This window comes from Bufo gargarizans, chromosome 3 (assembly GCF_014858855.1).
Source record: "Bufo gargarizans isolate SCDJY-AF-19 chromosome 3, ASM1485885v1, whole genome shotgun sequence".
In the NCBI taxonomy this organism is placed as follows: Eukaryota; Metazoa; Chordata; class Amphibia; order Anura; family Bufonidae; genus Bufo; species Bufo gargarizans.
The window spans coordinates 382,743,603-382,756,256 of NC_058082.1; the positions used below are offsets into that span (position 1 = coordinate 382,743,603).

A 12,654-nucleotide genomic window follows, 5' to 3' on the forward strand; every position below is an offset into this window, starting at 1 on the left:
TTAAATAACTTATAATTTTATTTTTAGGATTGAAAGATAAAAAGAATATATATGCAAATTTAACATTGTTTTGTGTAATTTATTTACCAAGCTCACTTATTATGTGGATCAGTACAATGATGATTATGCCCAATTTTTATAAATTTCTTATTATTTTTTCTCTCCTCCAGCCACCTCCTGCCAGCTTCCCAACTGCCCATCCCCTCCAGACTAAAGGGGAGGGGGGCAGCTTCTGTATCTGCTCATATCTCTGTATAGGTAGCATCTAGAGATATGGGCTTTGTATTGTTTGAAAGCTGTCATTCCAAGCTTTCAAACAATACCAGGATCAAAGCATTATCTTTTCACTACATGGGAAGATATGGCTGTTATTAATCCGGATGCAGTGAATTCAGCTGAAAGTAAAAGCAGGTTTTACTAGACTTATTTGCGAATTGAATTCTAACAGTGATATCTCCTGATGATATAGTGCTAATAATGTAATCTTGTATGAAAGCCTGGACTGTGAGCTCCCAAACAAGACCATCCCCTTGTCTCTAACTGCTGCTAATTCAGATATATGAGCAGCTAAAGAACCCCCCCACCCCATCTGCTTTTGCTTGAGCTTGCCTCATGGGCTCGGACAGAACAGTTAAGTGCTTTTCTCAAAGTTTGAGCTGAGTTCAGGGAAAACGGTTAACTGGTTAGAGAGAATATGTCAGTTGGACCACTCTGAACTGTTAACAGCATTAAGCATGAGCTGGGGATAGCAGTACAAAAATGCCTTTTGTGGTTATCATCAAGAGTACAGTGAACATTAAATTTTATTTTGCAGGTTGCTGCTCCCCCACTGCTCCATCTGCAGGTGGAGCTTCTTTGTGAAGTGGTCTCTCTACATTTAACTGCTTCACATTTCCTCCCCTCTGCGATGACTGACAGCTGTAGCATCCATGAGATGCCTACAAATGTCACTCAGCAGAAGGGAGGGTCTCTGAAGCAGCTCCCTGAATAAAGCAGAATACATGTCATAGTGAAGCACTATATAATTGCACTTTAAGGTGTAGAATCTGGCAGAATTCAGGTTATCACTACTCCATCATAAAAACTCCTCAAAAGGTATGTTTCTTAGTGTTGAGCGAGTATGCTTGGCCGAACACTAATTTTACTCGATCATTGCGATGCCCAGCACATTGCGGTGTTCGGCGTGTGCCCGAGCGCAACGCTAGAGTCTCCTGCCTGCACGTTTGTTGGCTGCTACACACACCTTTTTTGAAAGGCCCCAGAGGCTACATGTCACCACCAGACATCTGAGAAGCTCTGACAGACGTTCTTCAGAACCTCCTCCTTGAGGTTCCTTTTGTTTTGCTTTCGTTTTCTCATCTCGTTAGCCTCTTTCAGCTGTCATGTGGTTGCACTGATTGCATCCCTTTAAATCCCTTCCCATACTGCATCACTTTGCGGTTTATACAACTTCCTGGAGTGTGGGCATGCTGGATGCTACTACTGAGTCTTCTACAGATATGTTTTGTTCATTAATTTGTGTTTTCCTATTTGCTGGATCCCAGGTGACCCTGACTCCCTCCGTATCAAGTGTAGGGAGCCGGTGGTCGTGTCCCCTCACTATTATAGGGTGTTCAGGTGTTATACAGTTGAGGAACGAGGATATGCGATCATCTACCATTGAGATTTTTGCATAGGCTGAGCAGTTAGGGAGGGAGCCAGGTCTGTTGCAGGGCACTCCCTTTGGTTCCTTAGCTTTGGATCCAGTCAGTCGGATCTTCATTTTGTGTCTTCTAGCTTTCTGTACACCTTCCGTGACATTATAAACCGCCAAAACCGTCTCAAGCATGGATCCGGTTTCACTTTTGACTGAACACATGCAGGGTCTTTCATTGGAGGTAGCAGATCTCTGTAAAACTGTTTCTCAGTTTCAGGTGACTGGTTCAGCTTGCGTTCATGGAGTTTGTTCTGAGCCTAAGATCTCGCTCCCGGATACGTTCTCCGGGGGTAGTGAGAATTTTGTTCGTTTTAGAGAGGCTTGCAAACTCCATTTTCGCCTACTTCCCCATTCCTCTGGTGATGAGGATCAGAGGGTGGGGATCATCATCTCGCTGCTCAGGGATAACGCTCAGTCCTGGGCCTTTTCGCTGCTGGTGGTGGCACGGCCCCTCTGTTCAGTGGATGATTTTTTTTTAGCCCTGGGTCAGATATATGATGATCCGGATCGTATTGCTCTGTCTGAGTCTAGACTACGTCTTTTATGCCAGGGTAAACAGAGATATACTGCTCAGAATTTCGGAGATGGGCAGCTGATACTGGTTGGAATGATGCTGCACTCCGAAGTCAATTTTGCCTTGGTCTTTCAGAGGGATTGAAAGATGCATTTGCCTTTCATGAGAGACCTACCTCCTTGGACTCTGCCATGTCTCGGGCCGTACGTATTGACAGGCGTCTTAGAGATAGAGGAGAGATCACTCCTTCCTGTCATACTCAGTCCAAGGACAGTGCGGCCGTCTCATTCAGTGCACAGGGGTCTCAGTCCCTCTCAATCCCTTCTGAGCAGGAGCCCATGCAGCTGGGTTTGCTTGCCTCTGACAAAAGAAGATTCAGCTCTCATAGGAAGGTTTGTTTCTGTTGTGGAGGTATAAATCATTTGGCAAATGTTTGTCCCTCTAGGAGATTCAGGCAGTTTTTTGAGAGTAATAAAGAAACAAAAAGAAAAAAATCCTCTAAAAATGTTCCATCTGTTACTATTGGCAAGGTTGATGCGGAAATTGAAGGTTTTCCGTTTGCTTGTAGTTCCCGTTTTGTACTACCAGCCAGGGTGGCGCTATAGAGCAAGAACATTTTTTGTGAGATTTTTGTAGATAGTGGAGCAGCTGTCAATCTCATTGATAATCAATTTGCTATAACTCATGGTTTCCAGGTATGCACTTTGGGAAAGGATATTCCTGTTTTTGCTATTGATTCCGTTCCATTTTCTCAGAAATCGTTAAAGGGCATAGTTCACAATATCCGTTTGATTGTGAGTGATACTCATGTTGAGGATGTGTCATGTTTCGTCCTAAGCAGGTTGCCTACTCCTCTAGTGTTGGGGCTACCCTGGCTCACTAAACAAAACCCCACCATTGATTGGCAAGCGAGACAAATAAATGGTTGGAGTGACTTTTGCATAGAGAATTGCCTCACAACATCTGTTTCTGAGGTTTCTACTAAGACTGTACCATCTTTTCTCTCAGAATTTTCGGAGGTGTTTACTGAGAGTGGTGTTCAGGATTTGTCCCCTCACAGGGAGTACGATTGCCCTATTAATCTCACCCCAGGCGCCAAGCTGCCTAAATCTCGTTTATACAATCTCTCCCAACCTGAAAGGGTCGCTATGCGTGCTTATATCTCTGAGAGTCTGAGAAAGGGACACATATACGACCCTCGAAGTCACCTGTTGCCGCTGGTTTTTTCTTTAAGAAAATAGATGGTTCTTTAAGACCATGTCTGGATTTCAGGGAGCTGAACAGTATCACAATTCGTGACCCTTATCCGCTTCCTCTGATCCCGGACCTGTTTAAACAGATTGTTGGGGCTAAAGTTTTTTCCAAGTTGGATCTAAGAGGGGCATACAACCTGGTCAGGGTCAGAGAAGGAGACGAATGGAAGACGGCCTTCAATATCCCTGAGGGCCATTTTGAGAATTTGGTTATGCCTTTTGGTTTGATGAATGCTCCAGCCGTCTTTCAGCATTTTGTGAACAGCATTTTTTATCATTTAATGGGGAAATTTATATTAGTGTATCTAGATGACAGTTAGATTTTTTCTCCTGATTTCAAAACTCATAAGGAACACTTACGTCAGGTCTTGCTCATCCTGCGGGAGAATAAATTGTACGCTAAACTGGAAAAATGTGTGTTTGCAGTTCCAAAAATTCAATTTCTGGGGTTTCTTCTCTCCGCTTTTGGTTTTCGCATGGAACCCGAGAAGTTCCACGCTGTGCTTGAGTGGGAGCTTCCTGAGAATCAGAAGGCGCTGATGCGTTTTTTGGGCTTTGCCAATTATTACAGGAAGTTTATTTTGAATTATTCCTCTGTTGTTAAACCACTCACTGATATGACTAGAAAGGGGGTTGATTTTTCCTCCTGGTCGGTAGAGGCGCGTAAGGCCTTTTCTAATATCAAGGAGAGTTTTGCTTCCGCTCCCATCTTAGTACAACCTGATATCTCTCTGCCCTTCATAGTTGAGGTGGACGCTTCTGAGGTGGGTGTGGGTGCGGTCTTGTCTCAGGGTCCCTCTCCTGCCAAATGGCGACCGTGTGCCTCTTTCTCGAAGAAACTCTCCTCCGCAGAGAGAAATTACGATGTGGGAGATCGGGAGTTGTTGGCCATCAAGTTAGCTTTTGAGGAATGGCGCCATTGGCTAGAGGGAGCCAGACAGCCTATTACCGTGTTTACTGACCATAAGAATCTGGCCTACTTGGAGTCAGCCAAGCGTCTGAACCCGAGACAGGCCAGATGGTCTTTGTTCTTTTCAAGGTTTAATTTTGTTGTCACGTTCCGCCCTGGGGTTAAGAATGTGAAGGCGGATGCCCTGTCACGTTGTTTTCCGGGAGGTGGGAATTTTGAAGACCCGGGTCCCATTTTGGCTGAAGGTGTGGTGGTCTCTGCTCTTTATCCTGAATTGGAGGCAGAGGTTCAGGTAGCCCAGTCAGAGGCTCCTGATCTTTGTCCTCCTGGGAGGTTGTTTGTGCCTCTCGCTTTAAGACACAAGATTTTTAAGGAGCACCACGATACTGTCCTTGCTGGGCACCCGGGGGCAAGAGCCACAGTGGATCTCATCGCTCAGAGATTCTGGTGGCTGGCACTTCGTAAGTCGGTTGAGGGTTTTGTGGCAGCCTGCGAGACCTGCGCTGTCCCTCATTCACGGCCATCAGGTCCTCTCCTTCCGTTACCCATTCCTTCCCGTCCTTGGACACATCTGTCCATGGACTTCATTACGGACCTGTCTCGTTCCTCGGGGAAGACTGTGATTCTGGTGGTGGTGGACCGTTTTAGCAAAATGGTGCATTTCATTCCTTTTCCTGGCCCAATGCTAAGATGCTGGCGCAGGCATTTATTGATCACATTGTCAAATGTTGACTTGGAAGATCCATAATGTTTTTCATAAGTCCTTATTAAAACCTTATGTCCAACCCATTGTACCCTCGTCTTTGCCTCCTCCTCCAATTGTGGTTGATGGTAATCTTGAATTTCAGGTCTCTAGGATTGTGGATTCCCGTGTTGTCCGAGGTTCTCTCCAGTACCTCGTTCATTGGGAGGGTTATGGTCCTGAGGAGAGGATGTGGGTCCCAGTGACGGACATTAAGGCCACTCCTCTCATCAGGGCTTTCCATAGGTCCCATCCTGAGAAGGTGGGCTCTGAGTGTCCGGAGTACACTCGTAGAAAGAGGGGTACTGTCACCACCAGACATCTGAGAAGCTCTGACAGACATTCTTCAGAACCTCCTCCTTGAGGTTCCTTTTGTTTTGCTTTCGTTTTCTCATTTTGTTAGCCTCTCTCAGCTGTCATCTAGTTGCACTGATTGCATCCCTTTAAATCCCTTCCCATACTGCATCACTTTGCGGTTTATACATCTTCCTGGAGTGTGTGCATGCTGGATGCTACTACTGAGTCTTCTACAGATATGTTTTGTTCATTCATTTGTGTTTTCCTGTTTGCTGGATCCCAGGTGACCCTGACTCCCTCCGTATCAAGTGTAGGGAGCCGGTGGTTGTGTCCCCTCACTATTATAGGGTGTTCAGGTGTTATACAGCCGAGGAACGAGGATATGCGATCATCTACCATTGAGATTTTTGCATAGGCTGAGTAGTTAGGGAGAGAGCCAGGTCTGTTGCAGGGCACTTCCTTTGGTTCCTTAGTTTTGGATCCAGTCAGTCGGATCTTTATTTTGTGACTTCTAGTTTTCTGTACACCTTCTGTGACACTACACCTAACACCTAAGCAAGAGGCATCACTAACCAAAGACTGTTATGACGACCAAGGAACTTTCCAAACAAGTAAGGAATAATGTTGTTGAGAAGTACACGTCAAGGTTAGGTTATAAAAAAAATATCAAAATCTTTGATGATCCAGAGGAGCACTATGAAATCTATCATAACCAAATGGAAAGAACATGGCACAACAGCAAACCTGCCAAGAAATGGCCGCCCACCAAAACTCACAGGCCAGGCAAGGAGAGCATTAATCAGAGAGGCAGCACAGAGACCTAAGGTAAACATGGTGGTGGCAGCATCATGCTGTGGGGATGTTTTCCGCAGCTGAGACTGGGAAACTGGTCAGAGTTGAGGGAAAGATGGATGGTGTTAAATACAGGGATATTCTTGAACAAAACCTGTACCACTCTGTGCGTGATTTGAGGCTAGGATGGAGGTCAACTTTCCAGCAGGACAAAGACCCCCAAACACACTGCTAAAACAACACTTGAGTGGTTAAGGGGAAACATGTAATTGTGTTGCAATGGCCTAGTCAAAGCCCAGATCTCAATCCAATAGAAAATCTGTAGTCAGACTTAAAGTATGTTGTTGTTCACAAGCGCAAACCATCCAACTTGAAGGAGCTGGAGCAATTTTACAAGGAGGAATGGGCAAAAATCCCAGTGGTAAGATGTGGCAAGCTCATAGAGACTTGGAGCTGTGATTGCTGCAAAAGGTGGCTCTACAAAGTATTGGCTTTAGGGGGGTGAATAGTTATGCACATTTACTTTTTCTTTGTGGGCATGTTAAAAAACATTAAATTATGTTAAAATTAAATGATACAAATCCTCAAACAATATCCACGTTAATTCCAGGTTGTGAGGCACCAAAACACAAAAAAAGTCGAGGGGGTGAATACTTTTGCAAGGCATTGTATACCATTTTAACCGCCTCCGGACCGCCTAACGCAGGATTGCGGTCCGAAGGGGGCAGCGCTGCGCACAGTCACGCATATACGCGTCATCTCACGAGACGCAAGATGACGCGCTTAGCCGGCCCGCGCATGCGCATCGCGGGCCGGCAAAAGTTAGAGGGGGGTCACGTCACCAGCCTGCCAGCCAATGATCGTTGCTGGCAGGCTGGCGATTAAAAAAAAACTGAATCACAAGCCATCTAACACATCATATTAGTAAATATGATGTGTTAACCACTTCAACCCCGCTAGCTAAAACCCCCTTAATGACCAGGCCACTTTTTACACTTCTGCACTACACTACTTTCACCGTTTATTGCTCGGTCATGCAACTTACCACCCAAATAAATTTTACCTCCTTTTCTTCTCACTAATAGAGCTTTCATTTGGTGGTATTTTATTGCTTCTGACATTTGAACTTTTTTTGTTATTAATCGAAATTTAACGATTTTTTCACTTTCAGCTGTAAAATTTAGCAAAAAAAAAACTACATCCATATATAAATTTTTCGCTAAATTTATTGTATTACATGTCTTTGATAAAAAAAATAAATGTTTGGGCAAAAAAAAAAATGGTTTGGGTAAAAGTTATAGCAGTTACAAACGATGGTACAAAAATGTGAATTTCCGCTTTTTGAAGCAGCTCTGACTTTCTGAGCACCTGTCATGTTTCCTGAGGTTCTACAATGCCCAAACAGTAGAAAAACCCCACAAATTACCCCATTTCGGAAAGTAGACACCCTAAGGTATTCGCTGATGGGCATAGTGAGTTCATAGAACTTTTTATTTTTTGTCACAAGTTAGCGGAAAATGATGATTTTTTATTTTTCTTACAAAGTCTCATATTCCACTAACTTGCGACAAAAAATAAAAAATTCTAGGAACTCGCCATGCCCCTCACGGAATACCTTGGGGTGTCTCCTTTCAAAAATGGGGTCACTTGTGGCGTAGTTATACTGCCCTGGCAATTTAGGGGCCCATATGTGTGAGAAGTACTTTGCAATCAAAATGTGTAAAAAATGGCCTGCGAAATCCGAAAGGTGCACTTTGAAATGTGTGCCCCTTTGCCCACCTAGGCTGCAATAAAGTGTCACACATCTGGTATCGCCGTACTCAGAAGAAGTTGGGGAATGTGTTTTGGGGTGTCATTTTACATATACCCATGCTGGGTGAGAGAAATATCTTGGCAAAGACAACTTTTCCCATTTTTTTATACAAAGTTGGCATTTGACCAATATATTTATCTCACCCAGCATGGGTATATGTAAAATGACACCCCAAAACACATTCCCCAACTTCTCCTGAGTATGGCGATACCAGATGTGTGACACTTTTTTTCAGCCTAGATGCGCAAAGGTGCCCAAATTCCTTTTAGGAGGGCATTTTTAGACATTTGGATCAGAGACTTCTTCTCACGCTTTCGGGCCCCTAACATGCCAGGGCAGTATAAATACCCCACATGTGACCCCATTTTGGAGAGAAGACACCCCAAGGTATTCCGTGAGGGGCATGGCGAGTTCCTAGAATTATTATTATTTTTTTGGCACAAGTTAGCGGAAATTGATTTTTTTTTGTATTTTCTCACAAAGTTTCCCTTTCTGCTAACTTGGGACAAAAATTTCAATCTTTCATGGACTCAATATGCCCCTCGCAGAATACCTTGGGGTGTCTTCTTTCCGAAATGGGGTCACATGTGGGGTATTTATACTGCCCTGGCATTTTAGGGCCCTAAAGCGTGAGAAGAAGTCTGGAATATAAATGTCTAAAAAATGTTACGCATTTGGATTCCGTGAGGGGTATGGTGAGTTCATGTGAGATTTTATTTTTTGACACAAGTTAGTGGAATATGAGACTTAGTAAGAAAAAACAAAAACAATAAAAAAAATTCCACTAACTTGGGCCCCAAAAAATGTCTGAATGGAGCCTTACAGGGGGTGATCAATGACAGGGGGGTGATCAGGGAGTCTATATGGGGTGATCACCCCTCTGTCATCGATCACCCCCCTGTCATTGATCACCCCCCTGTAAGGCTCCATTCAGACGTCCGTATGATTTTTTACGGATCCACGGATACATGGATCTGATCCGCAAAATGCATACGGACGTCTGAATGGGGCCTTACAGGGGGGTGATCAATGACAGGGTGGTGATCAATGACAGGGAAGTGATCAGGAAGTCTATATGCATGATCACCCCCTTGTCATTGATCACCCCCCTGTAAGGCTCCATTCAGACGTTCGCATGTGTTTTGCGGATCCGATCCATGTATCAGTGGATCCGTAAAAATCATACGGACGTCTGAATGGAGCCTTACAGGGGGGTGATCAATGACAGGGGGGTGATCAATGACAGGGAAGTGATCAGGAAGTCTATATGCGTGATCAACCCCTTGTCATTGATCACCCCCCTGTAAGGCTCCATTCAGAGGTCCGCATGTGTTTTGCGGATCCGATCCATGTATCCGTGGATCCGTAAAAATCATACGGACCTCTGAATGGAGCCTTACAGGGGGGTGATCAATGACAGGGGGGTGATCAGGGAGTCTATATGGGGTGATCAGTGGTTCATAAAGGGTTAATAAGTGACGGGGGTGTAGTGTAGTGTAGTGTTTTGTGGTACTTTACAGAGCTGCCTGTGTCCTCTGGTGGTCGATCCAAATAAAAGGGACCACCAGAGGACCAGGTAGCAGGTATATTAGACGCTGTTATCAAAACAGCGTGTAATATACCTGTTAGGGGTTAAAAAAATAGAGCGATCGCCGCTGGCAGGCTGGAGATCCACTCGCTTACCTTCAGTTCCTGTGAGCGTGCGTGCCTGTGTGCACGTTCACAGGAAATCTCGGCTATCGCGAGATGACGCACGGATGCGTCCAGGAGGAATAGATCAACCACCTCCCGGACGCATCCATGCGTACAGCAGTAGGGAGGTGGTTAAATGGCTTCCCTGCTCCTCTGCTGGTCCTTTTCGTCGGTTGGTTCCAGCAGAGGAGCAGGCTTCACAGTGAGTAGCACCAACACTACACATAGCCCCAGATCACCCCTCTGCACCCCAATTAACCCCTTGATCAACCCTTCTTGCCCCTGTCAATCACTAGTGAAAGGGAAAAAAGTGATCAGTGTAAACTGTCACTTTTTTTTCACTGGTATTGACTGTTAGGTTTTAGGGATAGTTTAGGCCCCTTGGTTAGGTAGTTTAGCGATCGGTTAGCGCCCAGCCCACCACACCGCAGTCGCTTATTCGCTGATTAGTGTATCGCTAATCAATTTTTGTACTTTTATAGTATCTGTAAGTGATCAAAACTGATCACAGTCAGATCTATAATTGTATTAGTGTCACCTTAGCTCGCCCTCCACCCAAAACGCAGTGTTTGCCCGAATCAGGCCTGATCGGTCGCCCACACGTGCGTTCACCCACGCCTGCCCCACCGCAGTGACAAAAAATATATATCACTTTACACGCGCTGAGGCGATAAAATATATCAGTTTTGATATTTTTTATTAACCGCAGCGGCCTCCGGTACTTCTCTAGCCTCCCCTTTGTAAGACAGGCTTGCTTTTTTTCTTGGGTAGTCTCAGTGAATACCCCTAAATTTAGTTGCCCAAATGTCAAACAGGGGGTATTCTTCTGAAGAGGACTACAGGCTTCTGACCCAGTCGGATGAGGAATGGGAACCCTCATCTGACGAATCCAGCGGGTCAGAATATGAACCTGTAGAAAGCAGTGGCAGTCTGACCCAAAGTTCGGACGAGGAGGTTGAGGTCCCCGATACCACCAGGCGTACCCGGCCCCGTGTCACTAGACCACAGGTTGCGGAGGATCCGCTTCAAGGGCAGCAGAGTGGGGCTGGCGCTGTCGGATTACGTGTTGAGGCATACACCAGCAGCGCAGCCCTCCCTGGACCTAGTACCAGCACTGCCGTACAACATGGTGAAGTGGCGAGCACCAGAAGGGCATTTGAAGCTGGTACGGTGGCATGTGCATTAGTTACCCCATCGCAGCCACCGCACAGACGGGCCCGTAGACCCCCTAGAATCCCTGAGGTGCTGGCAAATCCTGATTGGCAGCCCCCAACTTCAGCCGCACCAGTAGTTCCCCCTTTCACCGCCCAGTCTGGAGTTCGGGTTGAGAGAGCTCAGATCGGTTCGGCCCTGGGATTTTTTGAGCTGTTCTTGACTGCGGAGCTCTTGGACTTAGGTGTGGCAGAAACAAACCGGTATGCCACACAATTTATATCCGCCAACCCGGGAAGCTTTTATGCCCAGCCTTTCCGGTGGAAACCAGTCCAAGTTTCCGAAATTAAAATTTTTCTGGGCCTTCTCCTCAACATGGGTCTAACCAAAAAGCATGAATTGCGGTCATATTGGTCCACAAACCCAATTCATCACATGCCCATGTTCTCTGCTGCTATGTCCAGGGCACGATTTGAGGCCATCCTGCGTTTCCTGCACTTAAGCGACAACACCACCTCCCGTCCCAGAGGCCACCCAGCTTTTGACCGGCTCCACAAAATTCGGCCCCTCATAGACCACTTCAACCAGAAATTTGCAGATTTGTATACCCCTGAGCAAAACATATGCGTAGACGAGTCCCTAATACATTTTACCGGGCGCCTTGGCTTCAAACAATACATCCCAAGCCAGCGCGCCCGGAATGGGGTCAAATTGTATAAGCTCTGTGAAAGGGCCACAGGCTATACTCACAAATTTCGGATCTATGAGGGAAAAGATCAGACTCTGGAGTCGGTCGGTTGCCCTGACTACCTGGGGAGCAGTGGGAAGACAGTCTGGGACTTGGTGTCACCCTTATTTGGCAAGGGGTACCATCTTTATGTGGACAATTTCTACACATTTCTAAGTGTGGCCCTCTTCAGGCATTTGTTTCTAGAACAGATTGGCTGCTGTGGCACCGCGCGAACTAGTCGCGCGGGCTTCCCCCAACGGCTCGTTACCACCCGTCTTGCAAGGGGGGAGAGGGCTGCCTTGTGTAACGAAGAACTGCTCGCGGTGAAATGGAGAGACAAGCGTGACATTTACATGCTCTCCTCCATTCACGCAGACACGACAATACAAATTGAGCGAGCAACCCGTGTCATTGAAAAGCCCCTCTCAGTCCACGACTATAACCTTCACATGGGAGGGGTGGACTTCAATGACCAGATGTTGTCTCCGTATTTAGTTTCCCAATGCACCAGAGGCTGGTATAAAAAGGTGTCTGTATATTTAATTCAATTGGCTCTGTATAATAGTTTTGTTCTCTACAGTAAGGCTGGGAGAACAGGATCCTTCCTCAAATTTCAGGAAGAGATCATCGAGAACCTCCTGTACCCAGGAAGTTCCATGGCCCAATCCACCAGTGTAGTTAGCCGTGTACACGAGCGACATTTCCCCAGTGTCGTTCCTGGTACCTCAACCCAACCGTCACCCTGAAAAAGATGTCATGTCTGTAGCAGGAGTGGAATAAGGTGTGACACCCACTATTTCTGTCCTGACTGCCCTGACCACCCTGCCCTATGCTTTGGAGAGTGTTTCCGGAAGTACTACACACAGGTACACTTAGCATAGGGATTGCATCTCACAGGACAGGCACACAGGGCTATTAGGGCCCATTCACACAGAGCTGCTGCAAACCTCTCCTTTCACCTGGGACAAAGTGCATCATGTACTTCGCCACATCTTTGGGCGATTTGCACTTCGCACATTGTCCCATGGGGAAGGAGAGGTTTGTCCCATAAAGGTAAAAAAAC

The 12,654-nt window shown here is 46.0% G+C and overlaps 1 protein-coding gene across 8 annotated transcripts in view; it reads left to right on the forward strand.

Annotated features, from left to right (window-relative positions):
• UHRF1BP1 (UHRF1 binding protein 1) overlaps nt 1-12,654 on the forward strand; it is a 715,822-nt gene that overhangs the window by 225,945 nt on the left and 477,223 nt on the right. The gene's annotated exons all lie outside the window — the stretch shown is intronic.